The sequence below is a fragment of the Phymastichus coffea genome, unplaced genomic scaffold, assembly GCF_024137745.1.
Source record: "Phymastichus coffea isolate CEN01 unplaced genomic scaffold, Cenicafe_Pcof_1.1 PCOF00055, whole genome shotgun sequence".
Lineage (NCBI taxonomy): Eukaryota > Metazoa > Arthropoda > Insecta > Hymenoptera > Eulophidae > Phymastichus > Phymastichus coffea.
This window is the reverse complement of record NW_026706866.1, coordinates 1,459,167-1,471,399: the sequence shown is the minus strand read 5'-3', so window position 1 is coordinate 1,471,399 and position 12,233 is coordinate 1,459,167. Positions and strand designations below refer to the sequence as shown.

At 48.0% G+C, this 12,233-nt stretch overlaps 1 protein-coding gene across 2 annotated transcripts in view; it reads left to right on the top strand.

The window, feature by feature from the left end:
• LOC131666005 (tensin-1) overlaps positions 1-12,233 on the top strand; it is a 109,098-nt gene that overhangs the window by 25,054 nt on the left and 71,811 nt on the right. The window lies entirely within an intron of this gene.

Here is a 12,233-nt window from a genome sequence, read left to right as displayed (position 1 = left end):
GTTGTTATCGAGCAAGGCGAGGCTGAAAGGCGTCAAAGACGTCTCGAACGAATATCCGAGGCAAAGGAATCGCAGTCGAGCTGGAGGATAAGGTCTTTGCCTGACTCGCGGGCGTTAATTGGAAGCGCAGAAACAGGCCGCAATCTGCGAGCTTGACATCGCGGTTCCCCGGGGGAGAGAGTGGGGCGCCTATTTGACTTTGAGCCAGCAGCAGGCGTAAACTTGGTCGCGCGCGGCAATGCACATTTGACACGGGAACACACTCGACACGGCCACGCGGAGTATTTACTCGCAACTACAAACTGCAACATCCCAGTGGTTCATTAATAAGAAGGTATAACCGGCTATTAGCAGACTGCAATGCTTAATTTTATTCCATTTCAAGTATTCTAATGAACTTGAGTGCGCTTTGCTGGCTTGCAAAAGAAACTCATTCCGGCCTCACAGATAATCCCGCCGCTGCGCCACGATAAAACTACGTAACTCGGCTTAATTACGCTAATCAGGTATACGATTACTAAATAAACGCTCGCGGAATGCGAGTATGGCATTTTTCATTTTTCGTAATTCTACCGAGCTTATCGGCGTTTTAGCCACCAAGCCCTGTTAGACGCGCGGACCGGAATGCAAAGTGCAGGCTCGATGGGGACTCGACGTTTGTTTTTCCCGCGCGCACGAGCGTCGCGAGTCACGGTGTAACGGGGTCAGACGTTCGGTTTGATCTACTTGTCGCCGTTATTGCCGCAGGCGCCTGCAGATACCAACCGTTTTCAGATCGGAGCAGGACGTCAGTTGGTCAAGTCCTGTCGTTTTATGCGCGCAAGCTCGCGAGATGGCTGCTTGTTTTTCTCCGCGTTCACGTAGACGCGAGAGGAAAAGGTAACTCCGCGTGCGTCGCGTTCCGATAAAGATAATGGTGTTGCGCAGGCGTGTGAGATAAAAGGAGCAATGAGACCTTGACGTCCGGATATTGCGGCTGAAAATGTGCGTTCGCGGGGCCAGCTGGAGCGCGCTGGCTGCACTTGTAATGCATCGGAACGCTCGCCGCGAGAATTAGCCGGAGACCTTGCTTATGTCACTCGTGTATGGCGTATCTGCCGAGCGCGACTCCTGCCGCCGCTTTCCTTCTCCTCTGCGCAGCCGAGAGCACAGAAGCGCGCTAATATCGAGGCCAGCGATTAGTAATGAACGGCACGCAAGACGCACCTAGTCTGACCGCGCGCATCAGCTATTCGTTTGTTGAAGCCCCCGATCGCTGACTGGACTCTCAATAATGCGTATAATCCAGCTCGATTATATGTAGCTGCCACATTACTAATAATAGCTCTACGATAATACGGCACGTCGCTGGGACATTCGCGGACGCAACTTTCACCTGGAATAATTAAGGAGTAGTCTCCTTGACAGCCGGGGAAATCCGTGGGGCTCGCAGAACGCCGAAGCCGAATAGCGATTTCAATGAGCAAACAGCCGGAGAGATCGCGGCTTCACGGCGACGCGTACAGGGCGGGCCTGTCCGTGTCCTCGACGCAGGCTCGTTTCGAGCGCGGAGGTCCGCGGGATCACGGGCCGCGCGCTCTCGGCACAATGCGAGGCGCACGTCGACTCCTATTTTTGAATCCGCTTGTCGCGAGCGAGAGTCCCGTCACATTAGTTTTCCGCGTACGCCTGCGCGCCTCGACAATGGAGCTCGCTCTGACTCTCCGCGCTGGAGCGATGACTCGCCGCAACTGTGAACGATGGGCGTTCCAATTGTTACCGGCGGATTTTCTTTTCCAGCCCAACCCGCTGCGAGGCTCGCCGACTATTTGAGTCCCGCGTCCTCCGCCGAACGCGCGGTCGGACCCAGCCTCGCGGAGCGGACGTCGCGCCTTCGCCCGCCTGGATTCGCGCGCCAAGCCACTGCGGCTGCTGTCGGTCGCGTTTCCGGGTCCGCTCGTGGAATTGCCTGCTGTCGAACTGCGCTCTGCCGAAACAGCTGGCTGCGTCTATGGCTGGTCGCGTCCTCGACGGGCGCAGGCGGTTCTCAGGCGCATCGAATCAAGACGAGCGCGGACAAATTAAGTTTCATTAAAGCCGAGGCCCCGCGAGACAATCGCCTTAATAAGGAAATCATATTGAACTGGCTCGCATAATAAATGATCCTCGTCGATGCGAAGACTGAGAAGAGACGACGACGGAGACTACGCGAGCTCGCGCGCGATGATGGACGGGAGGAAGCGATGATGACACGACTTATCCGTCGGTCGCGCTTGATAAACTCTGGACGATCGCGCGCTTTTGTGTGTCCTTTTTTTTCGCTTTCAATGATAATTACGTGCACGCGTATCTGGCGTTCTTGCCGGCGTCGCGCTAAAAATTTGTCTCGTCATTAATCTTCTATTCACGGCTCGATATACCATAGCCCTAAGCTTATACGTAGCATTGTATCGATGTATTCGTTCCACGCGGGCAATCACATTTTCAAGGCGCATACCATTAATACCTCCTGATGTATCGACGTGAAAAGTGTACAACTTCCTCGGTAACCTCTTTCTCGCCGAGAGGAAAAATAATTATATAATCGAATTTCTCGAAGAGCATTGTAAATAAGTGTGGATTTTACAACCCTTCGAAATAATTCCATTCAACCAAGTGCCTCAATCGTGATCAATCAGAATTTATATGTTACGTAGCCGTTGTACGTGCAAGGATTTTTCACCAAGGCGCACGTCATCTGCGAACACGCCTCGGCGAGACGCCGCCGGGTTTTCGCAATGGAAAACGATTCGACGAAACATAATGGCCCGTATATACGTCATCGTATGCCCGTCGATTTTTCAATAGGATTTCGATTTCAATTAGTAATAAATAAAGCGAATGGGTGTTACTCGGTGTCGCAATTAAGGTAATGATAAATTTTCCCAGCTTCATTGTAGTGCTAATGATCGTTGGGTAAGAGCCCATTCAATGCAACGATGACGAATAAGGTGGATGCGGCGGCGGTGGACGTCCAAAATTTTGATCGCGCATAGCTTAATCGCTTCCAGAAATAATGAACGAGCCGGTGCCAGAGGCGTCGAAGATGAAGCAATTGATGATTGATAGTACAAAATTTGCACTTACATAACATGATAGGTATTTATGTTATTCGAGTAAATCATTAGGCAGGCGACTCAGCCTATAAATAACCGGGAGGCGATATTAACGCGGAGCGAGCGAGGCTATTGCCGATCGTTACTTGAAAAAACCAGCGTCAATACGATAAATTCTCGGCATCGGTTACGATCTATAAAACAGTGGGAAACAGGTTCGATCGGCTTGTTCAACAAGCGCACCTTGCGCCGCACTCGAGTTCGCACCCCACTGCGCCAAGTGCAAAACGTGCGATTTGCCGCGAGAGTGAGAAACGGCATTCGCCAAAAGGAAGAATGGGGGCGCGCGAGTTTATTGACTTGTCGAGCACGCCGCGTCGAGTCCGAAAGTCGCGGACGGACGCCACTTGGTCGACACAGCGTGACGCGATAGAAGCCACGACGTCCGCCGGTGGCCGAGAAAAAGAGCGAGTCCAGCGGCCGAGCGGTAACGGCCGCGCATCGCTGAACGGCGAGCGTCGTTATGATTTTTTTCCCGTCGGCTTCTGGCGATCGCCGGCTAGCTCGCGGCCGGCATCTCGAGCGCAATAATGATAAGCGTCCGGGGCCGCTCGGCTCGCGGGTATTTATTATGCCGGCCAATCTCGTTTCGAGCTCTGCCCACGTGCACTTTTCTCGCGAAGGACGCCCACGCGCTACGTGCATTATGCGCTTATCGGCGGCGGCGATCGATCGGCTTTTCCGCGTGTATCTATCGCGCCGATCGGCGAGAGCGCGCTGCCGCCCGAGACGCGTGCGCCTATGTATCGAGCGCGCTTGATTTAGGGCTCGATTTAACTGGCTATCGATCACCGCTGCCTCATAATCACAGCTAATTAGCTCGCTTTTTAATAGCATCCAGCTGCTATTAGCTTTGTCATTACAAACAGGTTTCGCGGCCGGCGCCAGCCAAATCATGCTCACTGTTATTTATGCCCTCGCTGCTTTTATTTATTGCCGCACAACTGTACAATAAATCAGATTACAACTTATTAAAATCTTCGAGTCTCGCAGCTACACGCGAGAGCGCCGGTTTTCTTCTCATCCGCCACCAGAATGCAGGCGGTTCGTTCAGCGAGAGGCGCCGACCAGGCAGCCAGCATTTTCAATCCTGAAGAAGTCTTTCTGCAAATTTATAGTCCAGTTATGTTTCCAATTAATCAATGCGCTTCGATGTATCCATGATTTTCACAAAGTTTCACACTTACGGCACATTGGATCGCTTTGTTAGGGTTGTACCAGTTTTTCTTGCACTTGTTCACGGCTTCTTTCAGGCAAACGTCAGTTATGTTCTTAAAGACCTTCTTGAGCATCTTTTCGATCTTTCTTCCCTATAAAACATTTAATCAAACATTTTTTAATTATACTTAATGGTTTCCATATCGATGTCGTTCTATTTTTCTGATCTGCTATTTCTATCGACTCTGAATAATACACTTTTTTTAATAAAAAACAACCTGCACAGTAAATCGCAGTTTCAAACATATTCAGTATTTGGCTTTTGCAAAAAAAGATACTTGTTTTACTAACGATTTTGCTTCTCTCGGTAATATCAAGCAAAGATTCTTCGAAGTCGATATCTTCTTCTTCGACACTTTGTGCAGCAACGTTTACCATAGCTATTACCAATAGCACGGAAGAAAATATCAAAAAGTAACGAGAGAACATGCTTGCTATTTTTATTACAATGTTTCACTTGTCTTTTTCACTGGACTAAATGAAGTCTTATGTACCTCTGGCAACCGTGCGATAGTTTATATACTCGTCAAGTGTTTGATTATCACCAAATTAAGTCAATTCGATTTGATTAAGCAGCGGATCATAGGGTGAACTTTCCTTGTGGTACTTACTCGAATTTAAATTAACGCAAGGTAAATATCTGTTGTTATCGTAAAAAAGGACAAGAACCATCTCTGCCTGGGAATCACAAATTATCTTATTTACTTTGCACTCGAGTTCATTGGCAATGTTCATAAGCAACGCTGCACGCGATACTTATGAGCTTCCTTAATACTCTTCGCACGAAGAGTATTAAATAACATTTCGACAACTACAAGCGGCTCGACCTTGCTTTTTTTCTACGTCGACAGTGAATGCACGCAAGAGGTACATGCTCGCAGTTCTCAAGCAGGCGGGTACTTGAAAGTGTTCCTCGAAGATCGACATTTCATCCCGAAAGGCTGGTAAATCACCGGTCATTACGATCAATTGCCGTTTCTGTCCGATTTTTTACAATATTCCAACTCATGAACTTGCAATAAGGTTGTGTAAGCACATAATTTCATACAAAAAATAACTGATTTTTTCACACGTAATTCCAATCAAGATCAAGGAGTAACGACAAGTTTTTTAAGATTTTTGTAGCTTGCAGTTTTAAATTTGACAGATGCTCCCATCAGCATGTATAAATTTACAGTAATGACGACGAGCAACGGTCGATTAATTAAACGGTCGAGTGATCACTAAGGCATTCAACGACACTGTTTGCTGATAGAAACCCTGAAATATTTCAAAGTAACGATAGCTGTTCAGCGTTGGCATAAACATACCACTCATCCCTTACGTATGAGTGGTAATTGGCATTTTTCACGCTAACCGCATATAGATCTGTGTACCATAAGTGGTTCATTTTGAACGGCACGAATATCATAAAAAGGTAAATTCGCTCGAGATTTCGTCGACCGGCAGGGCAGAGCGCTTAGGGCAATTCGATTAGCGATAGATCACTTGGATAGAATAATGCTGGCGGTCATCGCACTTTGGCGTGGCGACTTTCCTATAGCCATAAAAAGAGAGGCGAACGATGGAAACGCGGAAGCTCGTAAATTAATCGGCACGAGATCGCGAGCCGACGAAAGTCTCGTTCATATTGCGTTCAAAGATTTGCTTATGAGACTGTGCTGATTTATTAGGTTGGCCGCGAGTTGGCTTGTTTTCAGCGTTATTAATGCGATTGTTGGCCTTTTACTCGGCGGCAACTGCTGTATCGGAGAAACGGACGTCGATAGTCCGAACCCAATTGAATCTAGACATGCGTGCCCACTTTCCTTTCAAACGGATCATGATAACGAGCCGATAGCGTCAACTTCTTTGATCTCAGTTGGGAAACCTGGAGCTTTTATCTGCCGATTGCTCGAAACTTTAGCAATAAAACCGAACGTTTTCGTTTATCGAGCATTTAGCACGGATTTGCAGCGAAGTTTGGACCGATTAATTTTTCGATCGGCCGCGCTGGCTAGCGCGGCTATAAGCGTTCGTAAATTGCGCGCGAAACAGCTGATCCCAATTAAAATCGCCGAGCGCCCCAAGAGCAACTGTGCAGACGTTGGCCGGGTTGAGCGCTGTTGCTGCGACGCGCCGCACGCACGTTTACACGCGGAGGCTTTACATGCATTAAACAAGAGAGATGGCGGAGAGGGGGGAGGGGAGCGGGGAGGGGGAGGAGGAGGGGGAGGAGGAGGGGGAGGAGGAGGGGGAGGAGGAGGGGGCGAGCGGCCGCGGCATGAACGCGTACGCGCGCGCGGAACAATGAGCCACTTAGCCGCGCGGATTACATAAATTGGCCGCCGCCACCGCGCTTCCCTTTTAGACGACTCGTCTGCTCGGACACAATGGGGCGCAGCCCGCAAAAGTCCGTGTGAAAACGCCAAGACGCGCCGCCGGCTGCCGCACCGATCGCTACGGTACCTACGCCCCGGCGATATCGGAATTTCACGAGCTCGCTCTGCTTATGGCCCCCGACGATTCCGGCTCCGTTATAACCCTTCCGAAAGGGACATCGCGGAGGAGCGCCCTTCCGTCAGACTTGGCGGCGGCTGAGCGACAGCGTCATTATAGCGCCAAGAAAGAAAGAAAGAGAAAACGACCGATTCCCGTTTCATTAAAGCGCCGCAATTTCCTCTTGAGCCGCGGAAAATGTATTCCAGCTGTACGCAAGCGAGTGACCCACATACGGCGTAGCTCCTCGCGCCGTGGCCCAAGGAAAACGCACGCTCTCGAGCTTCGTAAGCGCGCTTCGCAGCCTTATGTTATCGCATCGATCCCGCGTGTGCACGCGCGCGCGCTCGTCGACGTCGCGGCGCCGCCTACGATTTTAATTATCATTCTCGCCAGCGCGAGAGTCGAGTCCACGGGGAGTCGGGAAACCCTTTCAAAGTTCCCGCTTCTCGAGGCGGAGTCGCGACGTACAGCTCGTGATTTATAACCTCTTCGAGCCTCTAAATATAGAACCTCCCAGTCGAAGGCAAATTATGACACTTCTGAGGAACGCTCGCGACTCGCGGGCGCGTTTTTCCGGAGCACGCTCCTCGTGGAACTTCATTGGCCATCTCCTTTCGCGCCCTCCGCGAACGCCGCGATGACTGTCCGCCGAGACTTGCGCGAGTACGCCGTTGCTGTGTAAACAGCTGACAGTCGGTGAATTGAAAGCCGCGGAGATTTATTTAAAAAATGTTCTTTGTCCAGTCGCGAGTGAAAAAAATGAGCCGTGACTGCGTGAGACGAGGAAAAATCTCGGCATATTTATAAGGAGCCTGCAGATATAGCTGCTCTATCAGCGCGCGGAGCTGCACGCCTCGACTCATTTCGTTTATTTTCAAAGCGCGCGCATACAAACGACCGAGTCAACTAAATCGCGGCGTCTGTCAACGAGCCTATCCCTGCGCTTACATTTGTTAAGCGCAATCTTTGTTCCCCGCATTCTTCGGACCTTTTCGCAGCAAGCAGTACGGCCAAGAGTAATGAATGCAAACTCACTGGATCATTCATCACTCGAGCAGCGACTCGAGATCTTATCGTCTTTCCGCGTTGGCAAAAAATCGCTGGTGGTTTTTTTGTATTGAGGCATCGGAAAATTGGCAAATGCAGGTACCTTCACTTTTCATTTTCCGCCTTTTATCGTTCTCCTTCCTACTCGTACGATTACTGTAGGGGTCGGACTGACGTCGCATTAAACTCGAGCACAAGAATATTTATAATGGCGACACTTCAACCGACGTTATCCACAATGTGTCGCTAAAAGTCAATCTTCGCTCGCAGACAGATCCGATGGTTTATAGTACAGTTGACGTGATCGCCAAGGAAATGCGCATGAGAGCATCGACTTCAAATGCGCCGCAGCTGAGTGGCTGTTCTTTAAAACTCGTCAGAGTACGAGTCTCGCTTTGAATATCGAGTTGTCAGGCGGCACGCGCGCGAGCATATCACTCGAGATACAGTGTTGTAAATTAGAATAGTTAGCCTAGTTGGCTCTTCGATTCCATGTTTTCTCTTGTAATCGTCAAGGTAGCTCTCTCTCTCTCTCTCTCTCTCTCTCTCTCTCTCTCTCTCTCTCTCTCTCTCTCTCTGTGTCTCGACGCTGATAGTTTTTAGCCATTCATTCAGTCGTCGACGAAAAGCAGTCGATTGATCAGTTGGCGTACCGTTGACTCTGCTTACTCAGCTTGGCAAACATTTCAAGAGCGTACGGCATAGAATTAATATTCCGAGAGGTTTTTCGTTTTGGACGCTTGCGCTCGCGGATAAAATCGAATGGTAATTTATTCCCGCGAGCGAGCGCCGAGAACCATTTAGAAGTCTGCGACTGTAGCTTAACATAGATCGCTCGTGTCCACGATAACAGAGTGCGTACCATAAAATTCCTTTTGATTCATGGTTGCACGTGGTGTTTGCATTTTTTTCACTTATAATTTAATTAATGCCGATTATCCTTAGACAGGGATAACGTCAACGATAACTTTTATAAGCTGGTTGATAAATAATTGAAATCGTTCAATGGCTCGAAAGTGTACATCAGCGCTCGCGAAACGGTTTTTTATTCTTCCGACAAGTTGTTAGCAAGAAAGTGCGTTCAAAGGCGACACACCTTACGCCGATGTTTTAACGAGTCATTCTGCGTCGATGTGTCATTAGCTCGCGGAGATCTTACAAAGCCAATACAAGTAAAAATGCCTAGTGTTTCTTTTTTTTTGTCATCGACAAGCTCGCAGCGTCGCAGTAAGAGTCGAGAATGCGCGACCATAACGATAATTCAAAGCGGCGTCGAGTGAGCATTCCAGGGGAGCTGTATGCGGACGCGCTTAGACGTATGCACGAGCAGCGAGATTTGCCAATTTATTAATGCCGATATTTTCCAATGACTCATTCCGGTTGGTCTTCGCGCTGCAGTTCAAGCCGACCGCGAGCAGAGATGGACGGAAGCTGGTAGCTAAACTGAGAGATCGGCTAGGCGGATTCGCGCGCGCGGGCGCTCGTTTATCAGGGACCTCCTTAAGGCGCGAGGCGGGATTTAAAGTCGCGCTCGATATAGTTTACTTGCAGAAAAGAGCTGCGGACCGAAATGCGAATGTCCCGCCATCACACCGCGCGGTGCGAGAGCTCGAATTGGATCTACCGTGCGTCGCGCACATAGAGCTGCCTCCAACTGCGTCGAGTATGACGCTAAAAATTAACCACTTATCTTTGATCGAGCCGACAGTTAGCGCGCGCTCTCTCTCTCTCTCTCTCTCTCTCTCTCTTTATAATACAACTTAGATATCGAATACGATGTTGTTTTTAAGCGGCCACTAACTTGATCTGTAGGAGTCACTTTGAACGATTGACGACACGTCGTGCGAAGTAGAGTGACAATGAGAAAGAGGGTGAGATGGAGCATCGATCGATTCGGCCCGCAACTATCTATTCCGATGTTCTCTCCTCAAGACGCGTCGAATGCCATTTTCACCAGCAGGTGTCTTGTCACTACTTATTTGAACCCTATAATGACGTCGGAAGCTTAATTCGTATGCTGACTCGACGAAGCATTAACTACCGCAATCGCGAGATCTATAAAGAAAGCTTTCCGTAGCTTCCGCTATAAATGTTTTAACCGGTAAATTTACGATTACCGGTGATATGCTTTAGCTGATCCCGACAAAAAGATTTGTTTATTTAATTGATCCCATTATGTTGTCTGCTTTATATAAATATTCAGAGTTCAATCATTTTTAAAAATTTGCTTAGCACTAAGACATTTTCCATAGTTTAATCGGAACGTAATTTTAAGAGGTAATTTTGTGCGAGAAATTGCTGTGCACATTAAAAATTTAAAGAATACTATACACGTCTAAGCAAGTAAAAGTTTCGCTTGAAAATTCGATTAAAATATAAACTATTCTTCTACGACAGGGAAACATGCAAAATGAATGAATATTACTATAAGTAATATTTCTATTTGCTACACTAGATATTCATGAAAATTCAGTAGAAATAAAGCATTTTAAGTAACGTATGATGCAGGATGTGTTATGCAGCTCGGGTTTGCAATATTTTCAAACGTGTTAATAATTTTCTTCTTATTTAAATGCATACATCTTAAGATAAGAAGTGTAATTGTAAATATAGTTTCGTGTATTATCAAACTATACAGATGTTCTCAATTCATCTTTGTATAAAATCAGGCATACTTTCACATATGCAAGAAAAAAGTATAGATTCCCATGAGTAACTTGAGATCTAGGCGATGCTTTCGTTGAGCCATCCCACAGATTAGCCATGCTCGTATGTAAGGCACGTCAGTTTTTCATAGGGAGGGCTCTTGTAACATGACATCATAGACGTGAATACGGAGGCTCGCAAACACTCTCGAACGATGCTATCGAATCGTTATTCCGTGGCTCTGATTCGCATTACAAACTAGATAGATTGCTCGCATAGGATAGGTGTGCTGGTAGTCCGTGAAATTCTCAGCATCTATCACTGTTCTGTGGATGAGGCTTGTGAAAATGGGAATGGATGTGCATCATTGAATAAATCTGAAAAGGTCTGCGAGTTGCGAATGGGGGCACGCGCACTTTGCCATAAGCCACGTTCGAAATCTCCCACTCGCGCTTTCTTCGCGCTTGTCTCCTTCGCGAAGCTTGATAATTGGAAGCTCGCCGCTTGAGCGTCGCCCATCGCGCGTAATCGCGCATAGCAGTCAGCTGACTCTTCGCGCTAAACGGCTCGCAGCTCTATGTACAGCGTGTGGCGCGGTACAAAGTCGACGCGCAGCGCCGTTCAAGCGCGAGCTTTTTCAGCCTTCGCTTGATGTTGCATTTCCCGAGGCATTTTCGCTCGCAGGCTATACGTTGCCGGCTTGTGCTTCATTTGTCTGCCAACGCACCACCATTGAAGAGGTGTCGATATCGTGCGTGCTGTCTACGACATATTGGAATGATGCCGGATGTCTTTTCAGTGAACGACGATTGATTTTTTAGCGTATTTAGTTTGCCAGCGGCTTTATTCGCCCAATCGTATCGAATCGATGACCTGTGACATACGAATCCAAGAAAAGAAACGCTGAATATCAAACTTGCTGGTTGTAAAAACATTTCATTTGCAAGTTTTTATTGGGCTCCTTTTATCTTTAACCGTTCTAGGCTGAGAAACGGCAGTAACTCGATTCGTCACGGGCGCCTGATTGAATCACGATCTCTAATATATTAATAGACTGAATCTCTCATTCATTGGTAGCTCTCGAGAAATTAAAAACATCCTATTTCGCAATTAGCACGCGAGAGCGTATCCGTTAATGAAATTGCTCTCGATTCGGTCATCATCGTATGCAAATGCTTTCGCGCGAAAATTGCTTAGCGAATCGCTAGGCGCAGGTATGTGCGCGATGTGCGCAGCTATGTCCCGAAACGCACTTGGTCGCACTCGAAATACTGTCGAGTGCCTTGAACTCGCTGCTGAGCAATCATCATTGTCGTGCGAAGTCTCGATCCGGTTCGGAAAAAAGACCGTGAAATTGCGCAAAAACGTAACGCGCGACGACGCCAACCGCATCAACGGGGCCAATATTCCTTTCAGCATTTTTTCACTCGAGTTCTTGCGTAAGGATTCGCTCAAGAGTGCACTTGGAAATAGCTGAAGCAAAACTGATGATGCTACGTCTGTCATAAAAGAGAGCAGCGAAAGAAACACTATCGAAGCTGTTTCATCCTTTTTTGCTTGATACTGACTGATGTAACTTTCGTGTTTTCTTTGTCGAAAGACAATTCGACCACATCAATACGATACTGTCATCGGGCTCGGTAAATATTGGGGATGTCGAAATTCTATTACGAAGTAATGAAGCAGATCTGCCCAATCGAAACATTC